The sequence below is a fragment of the Benincasa hispida genome, chromosome 1 (assembly GCF_027475165.1).
Source record: "Benincasa hispida cultivar pf3 chromosome 1, pf3_genome.v1.1, whole genome shotgun sequence".
NCBI lineage: Eukaryota > Viridiplantae > Streptophyta > Magnoliopsida > Cucurbitales > Cucurbitaceae > Benincasa > Benincasa hispida.
The window spans coordinates 22,347,571-22,361,354 of NC_143478.1; the positions used below are offsets into that span (position 1 = coordinate 22,347,571).

General features: G+C 38.4%; 1 long non-coding RNA gene across 1 annotated transcript; it reads right to left on the bottom strand.

The window, feature by feature from the left end:
- Positions 1-11,884: 11,884 nt before the first annotated feature.
- Positions 11,885-13,003, bottom strand: LOC150038326 (uncharacterized). Its single transcript, XR_016526715.1, has 2 exons — positions 12,221-13,003; positions 11,885-12,097 (listed from the first exon to the last, which is right to left on the bottom strand). It is a non-coding gene; the product is annotated as an uncharacterized LOC150038326 (long non-coding RNA).
- Positions 13,004-13,784: the final 781 nt, after the last annotated feature.

Consider the following 13,784-nt stretch of genomic DNA (forward strand, 5'->3'; position numbering starts at 1 on the left):
TAAACCTAAGCTAGATGTTACAAGATATGGATTTCATGCACAAGATGCTAGGATTAAGGCTGGCTGTGAATGTTGTGCAAAGACGTGGAATGCGGCGACAAGTCTTATGAACAAAATAGAAAGAGAAAGATAAATAATACAAACAACGCAAGTTTTAATTGGATTGAAGGTACAAACACTGTTCCGCTCTTCTCTTGGCGTACACCTCTCAGTGATCGGCTGTGTTCCCCACATGTCTGTGGTGAAACAGAGTCTAATGTCATGATCGTAAGGTTGCTTCCATGTCTAGAAGTACTACTCGCTTTAGTTAACGCACTCTTCTGACCTTCTCGCGATAGATCCGAATGACATCTTCACTTCTGCTCTCACAGGTGAAGATGCTGTCTAGCATGCTTTAGCTAAACATATTTGATAACTTTAATACAGATTAATTTCTTGGTGATTCATATTTCTCATCAGGAGATTAAGAAAACATCATGAAGAAAGTTACTAATGGGTGAACGGAAATATACAGAAATTGTAAATGGAATATATTGAAACATTTAATATTTCTACTAAGCGTTTGATACATGATTTGTGAATGAATAGATAAAGAAAATATGGAATACAATGAAAGAGAGATAGAATAGATACAAACAAGTGTCAATGTCTTGGCATAGATTTGATGGAGATCTGCTTACCGAATAGGATGGTTTCGATATTAGGAAGAGCTTCTCTCTCAGGCTTGCTCCACCGGTAGCAGGGATCTTTGCACAGAGCTTCGATCGGGTATATGGTAGGTCGGATCTGAGATTTGCCTCTTGGCTTTATCTCGTTCTCTTCCCGAATTTCTTCTCTTAATCACTCAACCCAACCTTTTCTCTCTAAGATCTTACAGCAATTAGCCCCGTATCCCATAGCATATTTTTCTCTGAAATCAATGGGGTATTTATAGAAGTAGGTCTTTGACTCTGGCCTTGTGGTCCCCTACTTGATTGTTATGGTAATTTCGAAGATGGAGGGATATTATTCCTTCTATTATGCAATCAGACCGTTAATTCTGCACAACCGTTAGTTGTACACATGTCTCAATCATCCGTTCTCGCGTTGCTCAGTTTCATCTTTCGATCATAGGTTCGCATGCGGTGTATGTTTTTATTACCGCATGCGGTTGAAGCATAGCTCTGGACCAACTGTCGCATTATGCCGTCATTGCGGTAATAGTCTCTTCATGGTTGATTGACGGGCGCAATGTGACCGAGATCCATTGATTAGCCTCTCATGAGCTTTGAGCGCAAGCGGTGACTTGATCTCCTGCAAAATAGAGTAAACTTCGGCTTTGTCTTCCATCTTTTTGGCGTTAATGGGTGTAATCGCAAACATTTATAATTATTGTCATACTAGGCTAATTTTCGTACAATTAGCACATAATTACTAACTTTTGGCCACAATATCTAGATAAGGTGGCATAAATAACTTGTATTTCTACATGTTATCAGGTATGCGATCGTCTAGTAAGTGAACGAAACTACACAATGAAGTAGGCGATCATGTAGGCAGGCGCTGGGCGATCGTGTAGTAATTGCGCGGAGGTAAACAATGCTCGCTGTAGTTAAGCGATTGGCTATGTGCGAGATCGTTGAGAGCGAGATCAGCAAGATCGCTGAGAACGAGATCAATGAGATCGCTGAGAACGAGATCAACGAGATCGTTTGCTAAACGATTGAGCTAGACGATAGGTGCTGGGCACTAGACGATACGAAGGATCTCACTAAACAATAGCGCTATACGTTGGTCGATAGCATTAAACGATAGGGTATTGGCACTGTACGATTGACATCAGCACTAAACAATGAGCTGCACGGCAAGTGCTAGACGTTAGACGTTGAATGCTAGACGATAGACGTTGAATGCTAGACAATAAATGTTGAGCACTAGACGATAGACGTTGAATGCTAGACAATAAATGTTGAGCACTAGACGACAGACGTTGGGCGTTAGACGATGGAGTATGCGATGCACGGTAAATTTATATTATGAGGCGAAGGCCTAACGTAGGTTATGAAGGAAGGAAAAATAAATAAATTAAAGAAGCTCACTAATGGGAATTGGCAGGAAGCACTACGTTCTGGATGAGGTTGCAGTTTAACCTTTAAACAGGGGAGGTGGAAGGAAGTATAAAAGGGAGAGGAATTTTAGAAGCTTAGTTTTGGAAAATGACTTGAGCAAATTAAGTGAAATCGGTGCCGTTCGAAGGTTGGGAAAATCTAGTTTTCGAGGTTGATTTTCCAGAGAAAGATCTCACACGGAGAATAGCAAAAAGTGAAGAATTTGTAGAAGGGGAAGATTCTCGGATTAATCAGGGCCTGAAGTGAAGATTGGAAACTCCAAGCCAAATTATAGGAAATTTAGGGCAGATATTTTAAGATACGAAATTCAACTCAATTCTAAACAAGTTTGTAGAAGAAAGTTTTTTAAAAAGAGTTATGGATTTGAGTTATGAATTTTTGAAGTTGGAACAGGGAGTCGGTGCGTAAGCAGGTAATTGCTTGCGAAGATTAAGCAGGCAAATCACCATAGTGAGCGAGAGCAAGTAAGAGATAAGAGAATGAGCGAGAGCAAATGAGAGATAAGAAAATAAGCGAAAGATAGAGGGAGTTAAGGAAGAGAAGGATCTCGCTAAGGATGAAGATCTCACTGGAAAGTTGCAAATCTCCCTATAAGTCACAAATCTCGCTGGAAAGTCACAAATCTCGTGGAAGTGGTAAGTCTCACTGATGAGGATGATCTCACTCATGATGATCATCTTACTAGTAATGCTCTTTTGTTGGTGAAAGTTTCATTAATAAGCGAGCAACCTGAAGCATTTTGCTGAGAATTTTAGGGAATCTAACTGGGAATTTTGTTCTTTCAGACCAAGAAGAGCTAGAAGAGGCATATAAACATTTAAGAGCCTCGACGAGCTGTGAGTGAGTAATGTTTCTAAATGATAAAGTATATGCTTTGAAAAGTTATTCTCATGGTAAGTTTTATGTGATTGCAAGAAACTTATTTCTATGATTGAAAGCATGACCAACGCATGATATTTACTAACGTATGAGTTTTTCAAGTATGTTTTCCATGTCTAACGCATGGTAATGGTTTTTACGAGCTAGCTCAACATGATTTAAGCCAACTTATTTTACAAAGTATGAAGCATGCGTTAGGATTATAGCTAAGGTTGAATGAAGCTTGAGGTATTATGTTTTGGATACCTAAGGTTGTCAAAGTATATGCGTTGGTATTCCTAAACACAATGAAAAAGGATACTGAAGGTAGGGAAGGTATCCTAAAGAGATTTCTATGCTATAGTTGAAAACTATTCTTTTTAATGCTCTTCGAGATCTTGATAGCTTAAATGAGCCGGATACTGAAGGTAAGGAAGGTATGTGAGTAAATGTACCTAAGGTGTTGACGGTACTTAGAAAACTCCACATGCAGTAGGTAGTTCTGAATGAGAGGCCGAAGTATGGGTCTCCTTGGCCATATACCAGCAAAGGGAGGCTGAAGTATAGGTCTCTTGGCCGATAACAAACGTTGGGAGCTAGAATGATGTATGCTCATTCTCAACTAGAGAATAATGGTGTTTAAGAGTAGTTATCAATGTTTATGTTTAGAGGAAGTTGCTTGAGATGCCCATCAGTATATTTAAAGAGATCAACGTAAAGGTCTCTCCTGGCCATAGTTTAGTATGAAGAGGTCGAAGTAGGGGTCTCTTCTGGCCATGGCTTGATGTTGGGAATTAGAGCGATGGATGTTCATTTTCAACTAAGATTCAGGTTTTAGATACAATGGTTTTAAAGGTTTTATGTACACGTTGCTTGGCATGTTTTAGTTCCAGTATTTTGTTTTTTAGCTTTCAGTTTAAGCATGAGATTTATGTTTTATTAAGTCACTCACTAGGATTCTAGCTCATGTTTTCAAATGTTTTCCTTTCAGGTAGTGGTCAATTTCCCAAAGAATTTTCTGCTGCTGCTTTGTCGCTCAAAGAAACAAGTTAAAGGAAGCATAATTGAAGACCTGTACTAGTTAGTACACACGTGTCTGTCTAGTGATTAGTATTCTAGATGGGGCTCACTAGGTTGTAATATTCATGTATGAACAATGCTGCGAAACCCTATAATGTAAATGTGTTAAGTTTTGAGTTAATATGTTTGTATATTGATGATATGCACATATTCAAGGTTTGAGCAAAGTTTAACAGGTTCGATAGGTAGTAAGTGCCAGCAAAAGGGTTGGTAACTGCTATAGTCACCATTCCATCCAGGTTAAGAGGGTAATCTGGAGCGGGGTGTGACAAGTTGGTATCAGAGCAAAAGATTTTGGGAAGAAAGGGGAAAAGTTTATATATATAAGTCTGAGTCCTGAGTCCTTAGCAGGTGTACTACCTAAGTAAAAGGAAGATGTCAAGTAAAAGTGGCAAGCAAAGCAGGCAGACAGACAACGGGAACCCTGACCCTACCTTTAGAAGTTCCGATATTCGAGGGAATCCAGATTTTAGTGAACGGAAAGGTAAAGACCCGGTAAATCAGGAAACGACTTCAGATGGGGAGTCGAGGATTCCGCAGACAAGAAGAGATCCTCAGTTAAAGGACAAAATATTTAACAGAAACGCCAAGAGGTTGGCGGAAAGTGTCGAGTCCATTCTGGTGGAGTCGGAAAGGAAGTACGGTATTGAGAAAGACCTAATAGGTATTGATAAATGATAGAGAGCTACAAGTCAGCATAGTGTAGAAAGGAAGAAGCCAAGACTTGTGGCCAATATGGGTGATAGATCAAGGTTTTGGCATTCTACCGAGCTAGTAGCTAGTATGGGTAAGAAACCCTTATGTACGAATTGTGGTAAACATCATCAAGGGACATGTTACAGAGGGAAAAACGAATGTTTCCAGTGCGGACAGGCAGACCATTTCAAGAAGGAATGCCCCAGCTAGGTCGAGGAGTTCAGACAAAACATAGAATGACTTTACAGATGATAGATCAACCTAGTGGCTCAGGAGCCCAAGGAAAGGATTCAAGAGAAGAAAAACGAGAAAGGGAGCAAGATGACCACAGAGGCAGGTTTTACGAAGTGACCTACCAGGAGGCAGAGGAGTCTCCTGATGTTGCAAATGGTAAAGTAACTTTATGTACCAGTATATTTATGAAATAAGTTGCCTATGGTGCTATACCTTTATTTTTATCTAGCATGTTCCATTGCTTGTAAGAAATATTGTAGAGAGCATGTCCCTAAGTAGTTATTATTATGCTGTGAAGAGGTTGTAATAGTATAAGAGTTTTACAGGCTCTGGGGTAGTTATTGATAATTATAGTTTATGAAGTGATTCCGTTAGATTTCCTGGAATTGATGTCACTCTAGAGCATGGATTTTCCGAATAAATATTACGACCGTTTGGATTGTTTGAAGAATAGATAATGTTCAAGAGGTTTGGTCAGGAGATAGTATTTGTAGGAAACAAAAGAGTACTTTCAGGAAGCTTAATACCAACAATGGAGGCTAGGAAGCTGCTAAGTAAAAGATGTGAAGCCTATTTAGCCCATGTGGTAAGTTGTGGTACCTGAAAAACTTAAGGAGTTGAAAGTTCAGTTGCAGGAACGAGTACCCATCGCCTTGTATAGATGATCTCTTTGATCAGTTGGAGGGAGCCATGATTTTCTCTAAGATAAATTTGAGACCGGGTGTATTTCTTGGTCATATGGTTCCAGCAGCAGAAGTGAGTATGGATCCATAGAAGACTGAAGCTATAGTGAATTGGGAAAGACCCACCAATGTATCTGAAGTACATCTTTGATCGGAAGGAACTAAACTTGTAGAAAAGGAGATGGGTTGAACTGATCAAAGACTGTAACTGCTCAATTGAGTACTACCTTGGTAAGGCAAATGTTGTAGCTGATGCATTGAGCAGGAAATCCTTGGGATCCAAAGTAGTTCTTGGATCGGTATCAGGAATGTTACTCCAGGAGTTTAGGAGTTTTAGGGCCACTCTATCAGTAGGCCAGTCAGGAGGATTGATTGCTACATTTCAGGTAAGACCTACTTTGATGGAAGATCTTAAGCATGAATAGTTGAACGATCCTGATCTCCAAAAACTTACAGAAGAAGTGAGCAAAGGAGTAATAATTGATTTTTAGTTAGGAGTAGATGGAATGTTAGTAAAGGAAGGAGGAATGTGTGTGCCTAACGTGTTGCAGCTTAAGCAAGCTATTCTAGAATAGGCGCATAGTTCTGCTTACTCCATGCATCCAAGAAACTCCAAGATGTATAGAACCTTGAAGAAATCGTAGTGGTGGCCTACAATGAAGAAAGGCATAGCTGAGTAGGTAGACCAATATTTGATTTGTCAACAAGTGAAACCTGAAGGGTAGAGGCCGACAGGATTACTCAATCCACTGCCGGTACCTAAGTGGAAGTCGGGAGTCACGTAGGTAAACATAGACTTTTCACTAGGAATAGAATGTGTAGCAGGTTTGCTCAGTGGTTGGTGGCAAACGTGAAGTCTATTCTAGTGAATTCAAGGAAAAAGGTGTAATCTAGAGGAAGTCCTAGTCAAATTAATCATAAGAGGAGGGAAGAGATGAGCAATAGTGAGCTCGAAATGTACCAGGGATACGTTGAGTATAAAAATAAGGAACAAAATGGTCAGTAGAAGACAAAAAAGGAAAAGGTCCAAATTTGCTTATGTTCCAGGTAATAGCTCGAAGTTTGAATTGTGACTGAGCTAGGGACTAATACAGTTAAGAAAACCTTATGTATACAGTATGGTAAGCCATAGTTGGGAAATGTTATAGTAGAAAGAATGTCTTCTCCCAAGTATGGATAGATAGGACATCCTAAGTAGAGTGCCCTCGGTTAGGTCGAGAAGTCTAGTTGACACAAATATTGATTTCACAGCTAGCAAGTAATTCAAAGGTATGACAACTGGAAGAGAAAGTTCCAGTGGTATTGCTAGGGAATAGAAAATGACCACCTTAGTAATAAATGAATACTATGACTCAATGGAGAATGGAAGAGTAATAAGAGGATGTAACAAATACAGTGAACTATTATGACTAAGTTGTTCATACGTACTGGTATTATTTAATATGGACAAAGTTAATATCAAAGTAGCGCAATGGAAGCGTAGTAAAAGAGAAAGAAAGAAAGAGGAAAGAAAAGGAAAAGGTTGTAAAGTTTAAAACCAAAAGATATGGTGAAAATCTAGTTATAAGTAACTCCGAGCAAATTTCAAGGACAAAATTTCTTTAAGGTGGAGGTAATTATAAACCCCGTACTCCATTTTTTCGACATAAGTGAATAACAAGCGTGTTAAGTAAAATTATGAAAGGAGTTAAAGAAAGTAGGTAGATGGAGGAAGAAAATTCTAAGTGTTAGCAATACTTAGTCTAGGGTGAGTTTTAGATAATATAACAAGTGAAAATTGGCTAAGTATGAAAGCAAAGTGTAGGCATGCGTTGATGGAAAAGTGTGGACGCGTGGGGTTGCGTGTGTAGCAACCAAGACTTGTAGAGGTTATGTGTTGAAGGCAAGGGTAAACTATACGTTGGTACTAATGATGAACGCATGGGTTGAAATGCATGATGTGTTGATAAGGCTTACGGCAGCCTCAAGTGTGTGCGAGTAAAGGCGCTGGACGATCCTGTAGCAGATGAGCGGCATTATACGATTGGGTATGCGATCGCCTAGTAAGTGAATGGCACTACACGATGAGGTAGGCGATCGTGTAGGTAGGCGTTGGGCGATCGTGTAGTAATTGTGCGGAGGTAAATGATAACGGGCAGAAATGCACGTTATTATGGTGCTAAGTTATTAAACAATGAAGGTTTTCATTGATAAAATATGTTAGATTGCATCCAAAAAGCATTAAGTTCATAACATTGCGGTCGCATGCGTTCATCGCATAGAAACAGTTAATTTTTGTAATTTTATGCTGAATATGCGTTGACGCAAGGCAGAAAGCGCGATCACAAGAAATCAATGGTCGAGCGCAGCATTACCGCAAGGCTTTGCGGTGATTTGTGCTCACAAACATCTGCTCAAGAAGAATTGCTGCATAAAGCTGGCGCAACTTAGTGGGCGCATCTGGGTGAATGGCATAATTAATCACAGTGGGACAGAAAGTTGATGACGATCGAATCCGAATTTAGTTCACAAGCTGCTAACGATAATAAGTAAACTCAGCTTTTCGGTGACAAATATTCGGCACATCAGTCAGAGAATTAAAGTCATCCCATCTGTGAAATCATAAGAGAGAAGTCACCTTTCACCCCAAAGCTCTATAAATACCGAAGGCAACCTTCAGAAGAGGAGTTCAGAGAGTTAAAGAATTTTCCCTTAGAGAGTTTAGCCTTGTTCTTAGTTTTTCTTTTATTTTAAGGCGAAAGCGAGAGAAGCGAGATTGTGTCGATAGATCGTTCCGATGAACTTAGGAGAGTGCTGGAATCTTCAAGATCAGAGAGAGGGCCAGCTTCTACGGAAGCAGGAATATCTTTTGAACAAAATAGAGTTGACAGTGTAAAGGCCTTGGGAAGCAAAGGATTGCTACCAAGCTCTCTATCCTTTATTTCCATTGTCATTTTGTACTCAAACTTATCTATAGAAATGGAATTCACTTCTTTATATCTATTCACTCTTTGTTTGTTACGCATGAGTAGCTAAATTTGTTGAATGGGTTGAGAAATACTTAACTAACTTAACTGGGGATATTCACTCTATGCGATTATCTTGTATTATGTATGCTTCATTCATCCATTAGAGATACTCGAGAGGGTAGTCTAAGGAAAAGATCTAGGCTTGGAAAATTTAGGTTAGAATCTAGGCTCGGGAGAGTTAGACTAGAACGCATAATCAAGAGATAGGAGCTTAGGAATAAGCACTGTTTGCTATTAACGCATCAAATGCATCCTAGAGATAGGATATGCTTATGTGCAGTCACCTTGTCTTTGTATGCATCTTGCATCATCGCATAGTAAAAGAGTAGAGACTTAGGAATAAGCTCTATGGACATTGTTGCATTCAACACATGCATCCTAGACTTAGGAGCAACGCATTTACATTGGAAAATGAATTGTTGTTGCATGAGTGTAGCATAATCGCATAGTCAGACGTATTCCCAGGAAACTCTAGCTAAAGACCTTCTCAACCTATTCCTCCGCATACTCAATGTATCTACTGCAGAATCGAACTTTTCTCAACTCTACCACATTTATTTATTTTATTACCGCAACCAACAACACCACTATTTGAGATACCAGTTACCACAAAATCTTCTTGAAAATTACCACTGCATACCATTTTCCCAAGTTCTGGAGTTCGACCTTGGACTTACCAGGAAACTCAATGGGGTTTATACTTGGATTCCACTGAGAAAACTTGTTACAAAACTCAATTTCATCACCGCATCTCATTCCATATTTTCACATCATAAAATAATGCATCAGTAAACGATGTTCATAGTAGCTAAGCGATAGGCTATGTGCGAGATCGTTGAGAGCAAGATCAACGAGATTACTAAGAGTGAGATCAACGATAACATTGAGAGTGATATCATTTAATAAACGATTGAACTAGATGATAGGTGTTGGGCGTTAGACGATATGAAGGATCTCGCTAAATGATAGCGCTATACGTTGGATGATATCATTTGATCAACGAGATCGTTAGCACTACACGATCAGCAGCAGCACTAGACAATGAACTACATGACAAGTGCTAGACGATAGACGTTGAATGCTAGATGATAGACGTTGAGCACTAGACGATAGACACTGAGCGTTAGGCGATGAAGTATGTGATGCACGGTAAATTTATATTATGAGGTGAAGGCCTAACGTGGGTTATGAAGGAAGGAAAAATAAATTAATTAAAGAAATTCACTAATGGGAATTGGCCGGAAGCACTAAGTGCTGTATGAGGTGGCAGTTTAACCCTTGAACAAGGGAGGCGGAAGGAAGTATAAAAGGGAGAGAAATTTCAGAAGCTCGGTTTTGGAAAATGACTTGAGCAAATTAAGTGAGATCAGTGCCGTTCGAAAATTGGGAGAATCTAGTTTTTGAGGTTGATTTTTCGAAGAACGATCTCACACGAAAAATAGCAAAAAGTGAAGAATTTAAAGAAGGGGCAGATTCTTGGATTAATAAGAGCTCGAAGTGAAGATTGAAAGCTCCAAGCCAAATTACAAGGAATTTGGGGCCGATATTTTAAGGTAAGAAAGTTAACTTAATTCTAAACAAGTTTGTAGAAGAAAGTTTCTTAAAAAGAGTTTTGGATTTTGAGTTATGAATTTTTGAATTTTTAAAAGGAAGTCGGTGTGTAAGCAAGCAGCTGCTTGGGAAGATTAAACAAGCAGCTCACCATAGTGAGTGAGAGCAAGCGAGAGATAAGAGAGTGAGCGAAAGCTAGCGAGAGATAAGAAAATGAGTGAGAGAGAGCGAGTGATAAGAAAATGAGCAAGAGCGAGAGGGAGTTAAGGAAGAAGAGGATCTCGCTAAGGATGAAGATCTCACTGGAAAGTCATAAATCTCGCTGGAATGGTAAGTCTCGCTGATGAGGATAATCTCACTCATGATGATCATCTTACTAGTAACTGTTTTGTTGGTGAAAGTTTCAATAGTAAGCAAGCTACCTAAAGCATTTTGCTGAGAATTTTAGGGAATCTAACTGGGGATTATGTTCTTTCAAGCCAAGAAGAGCTAGGAGAGGCGTATAAACCGTTTAAGAGCCCCGACGAGCTGTGAGTGACTAATGTTTCTAAATGATAAAGTATATGCTTTGCAAAGTTATTCTCATGCTAAGTTTTATGTGATTGCAAGCAACTTATTTCTATGATTGAAAGCATGACCAACGCATGATATTTACTTTCCAAGTATGTTTGCCATGTCTAACGCATGCTAATGGTTTTTACAAGCTAGCTCAACATGATTTAAGCCAACTTATTTTACAAAGTATGAAGCATGTGTTAGGGTTATAGCTAAGATTGAATAAAGCTTGAGGTATTATGTTTTAGATACTTAAGGTTGTCAAAGTATATGCGTTGGTATTCCTAAACACAATGAAAAAGGATACTGAAGGTAGGGAAGGTATCCTAAAGAGATTTCTATACAAACTTGTTGATATTATTTTTTTAAAATGGAAATGCGTTGGTAATCCTAAACACAAACTTGTTGATCTTCTTGAACGATCGGCCTTTGTGCTTGTTGATCTTCTTGGATGATCGACTTTTGGGCTTGATGATCTTCTGAGATGATCGACCTTTAGGCTTGTTGATCTTCTTGGATGATTGGCCTTTGGGCTTGTTGATCTTCTTGGACGATCGGCCTTTCGGCTTGTTGATCTTCTTGGATGCACTAGAAGAAATTTGGGCTTTAATGTCGGTTGGCAACCGACATTAAAGATAGTGCTATTAAAACCCTTTAATGTCGGTTGACTTTAATATCGGTTTTAAACCGACATTAAAGGGCTTCAATAACACCAATAACACAGCCTTCAATGTCGGTTGGAATCGACATTAAAGGTATTTAGTGATTAAAGCCTGTTGGTTGCAACCGACATGAAAGGTTTTTAATGTCGGTTACAACCGACATTAAAGCCTGTTTTTTTTTTAAAAAAAAATTCTTAGCATCTAACTCAGCAGAAGTATGCCATGGATCTTCTAAGCCGCCATGGAATGCTTCACAGGTTGCCCTGTGTGACTCCAGCTTAATAACCGACATTTAAGCTCGAATCTGTTCATTTTATCAATTATTGTCCGATTTTCTAAGTTCCCTTGCCAAATCCTTTTTTAAAAAAGTATAACATGAGACATCATCATTGAACGCTATGACTATGACATATTATTCATGTATGGATTGTAAATCCATTACATTTAACTCCGTAAATTCTGCTATAGAATTATAATTTAAAAGGCGTATAATAATTCAAGCCTTGAAAACACAAATTACAAGTAGTACAAAGATTATGATTTTACAAACATTATGAGTTTACTGTTCCTCTCCACTTGGTAAGTATGGATCCCTTCATAATTCTTTTTGAACAGACCCCTAGCTTCAGCAGTGTCTGGTTATAGGCATCTTTGTCTGACCACTGTTGTTCAAAGGATAAAAAACAATAAAGGTTTAGGCGTAAGCAAAACACATGCAATGGAAGATTGTATCCATTCAAATATATATATATAGATATAAATGGATAAAATATTTGAGACCTTACTCTTAGAAACTCTGCAACTTTTGCCAGCTAACTGTTGCTGCTCGAATGTACTTTGGTTTCCATGACAGGAGAAAACAGAAGAGCCAGATTGCAGGACAAAACACTCAGTAGAGTTCAGTGAGGTTGCAACCTAGATAATCATAAGTTGAGACGTTACCATAAGACTTGCAATGGCTCAAATTAATACAGGCTTTCAGCATAAACATGAAACATGATCCAATGACAATGTTATAACATTATTTCCAGTCAGCTTGAATAAGTATGCACACATATATTTCAAACCTCAAGAGGCAAGATTGAAAGACATTTTAAAAAGCATCAATCACACTTAACATAGAAAGAAAATTATCAAAATCACTACTACGTACAACTCCAACTTGCACTGCTTTATTGTTGTGAATGGATGTTTGTGATATCCTAATAAGGGCAACATAATCTTCCGTGTAAGTTTCATTAGCCAAAGCTTTATCTACTATGAGTTTCTTGTAACTAGAGCTCAAGCCACCCTACACCAGAGTTCATTAAGAAAATGATAGTTATCTGTGTCTCTCTAGGACCCTCTCAGTTCCACATCAGAACCTTGTAAAAGAAACTACAACATGATTCTAATCAAAAGAGATGAGTTAAGAAAGAATCTTTATAAGACTACCACCTTGAGCACCACAAAAGGTTGAAAAAGGGCAATAAATTGGGGTGGCTCTTTGCCTTGAAATATACGACCCTGCCAAAAGAAAAAAGCATATGATAAGGAAATTCCCAAAGATAGAAACTATTTATCACGTATACTTTATGTTTATGGTACCTAAACAGGCCTCCCTTTTAGCGAGTTGGACATTGTATTCGTCAACGTGTAGCCATATTTTGATCTTCCTGAGGTTTGAAATAATAGAAAATGGTTTAACAGCAATAAACACATATGTTTATGTACAAATGCACTTAAATATTTTTTTATTGCACAGAAAAAAGTATTTTTTTCCTTTTTTTTCCTTGGGGGGGGGGGGGGGGGGTAGTGGGAGATAGAAACGGTATTAATTAAGCAAAATTCTTACATACGGAAAAAAAAAAAAAAAGAACTGTTTGTTTAACCATAAAATGACAAACAACTCTTCTACTGAAACAAGGAACTTAACTATGCATTTTAAAATTGGAGCACATTATTTTAAATGAAATTATGAAGCTAAAGAAAATCATAATGGCATGTGCAAGCACACCATTTAGTTCGTCAGATGATTCAGCAGTATCTCTGCCTGGTTGATCAAGTAGAAATAACCACTACTGAAAATAACATATTAGTTTATCCCACAGAAATCCCGAGAGTCTTCTGATTAAAAAGGCAAGACAATCAGATGCTTGATCCCAAATATAGCTAAAGCAGTTTTGGAAAATGCCAATAATCCCATTTAAAGCAACCAATAAGTATGCCTCAGGTATCCTTTTAGCCGACAAGGCCATCTGCACTCTAGAGATTAATAATATAATACTTCTACTTGTAGATATTGAAGTAGGGGTTGATTCAATGGTGAGAAAATGATGAAGGACCTGACACAATTAGAGAGTGAATTTA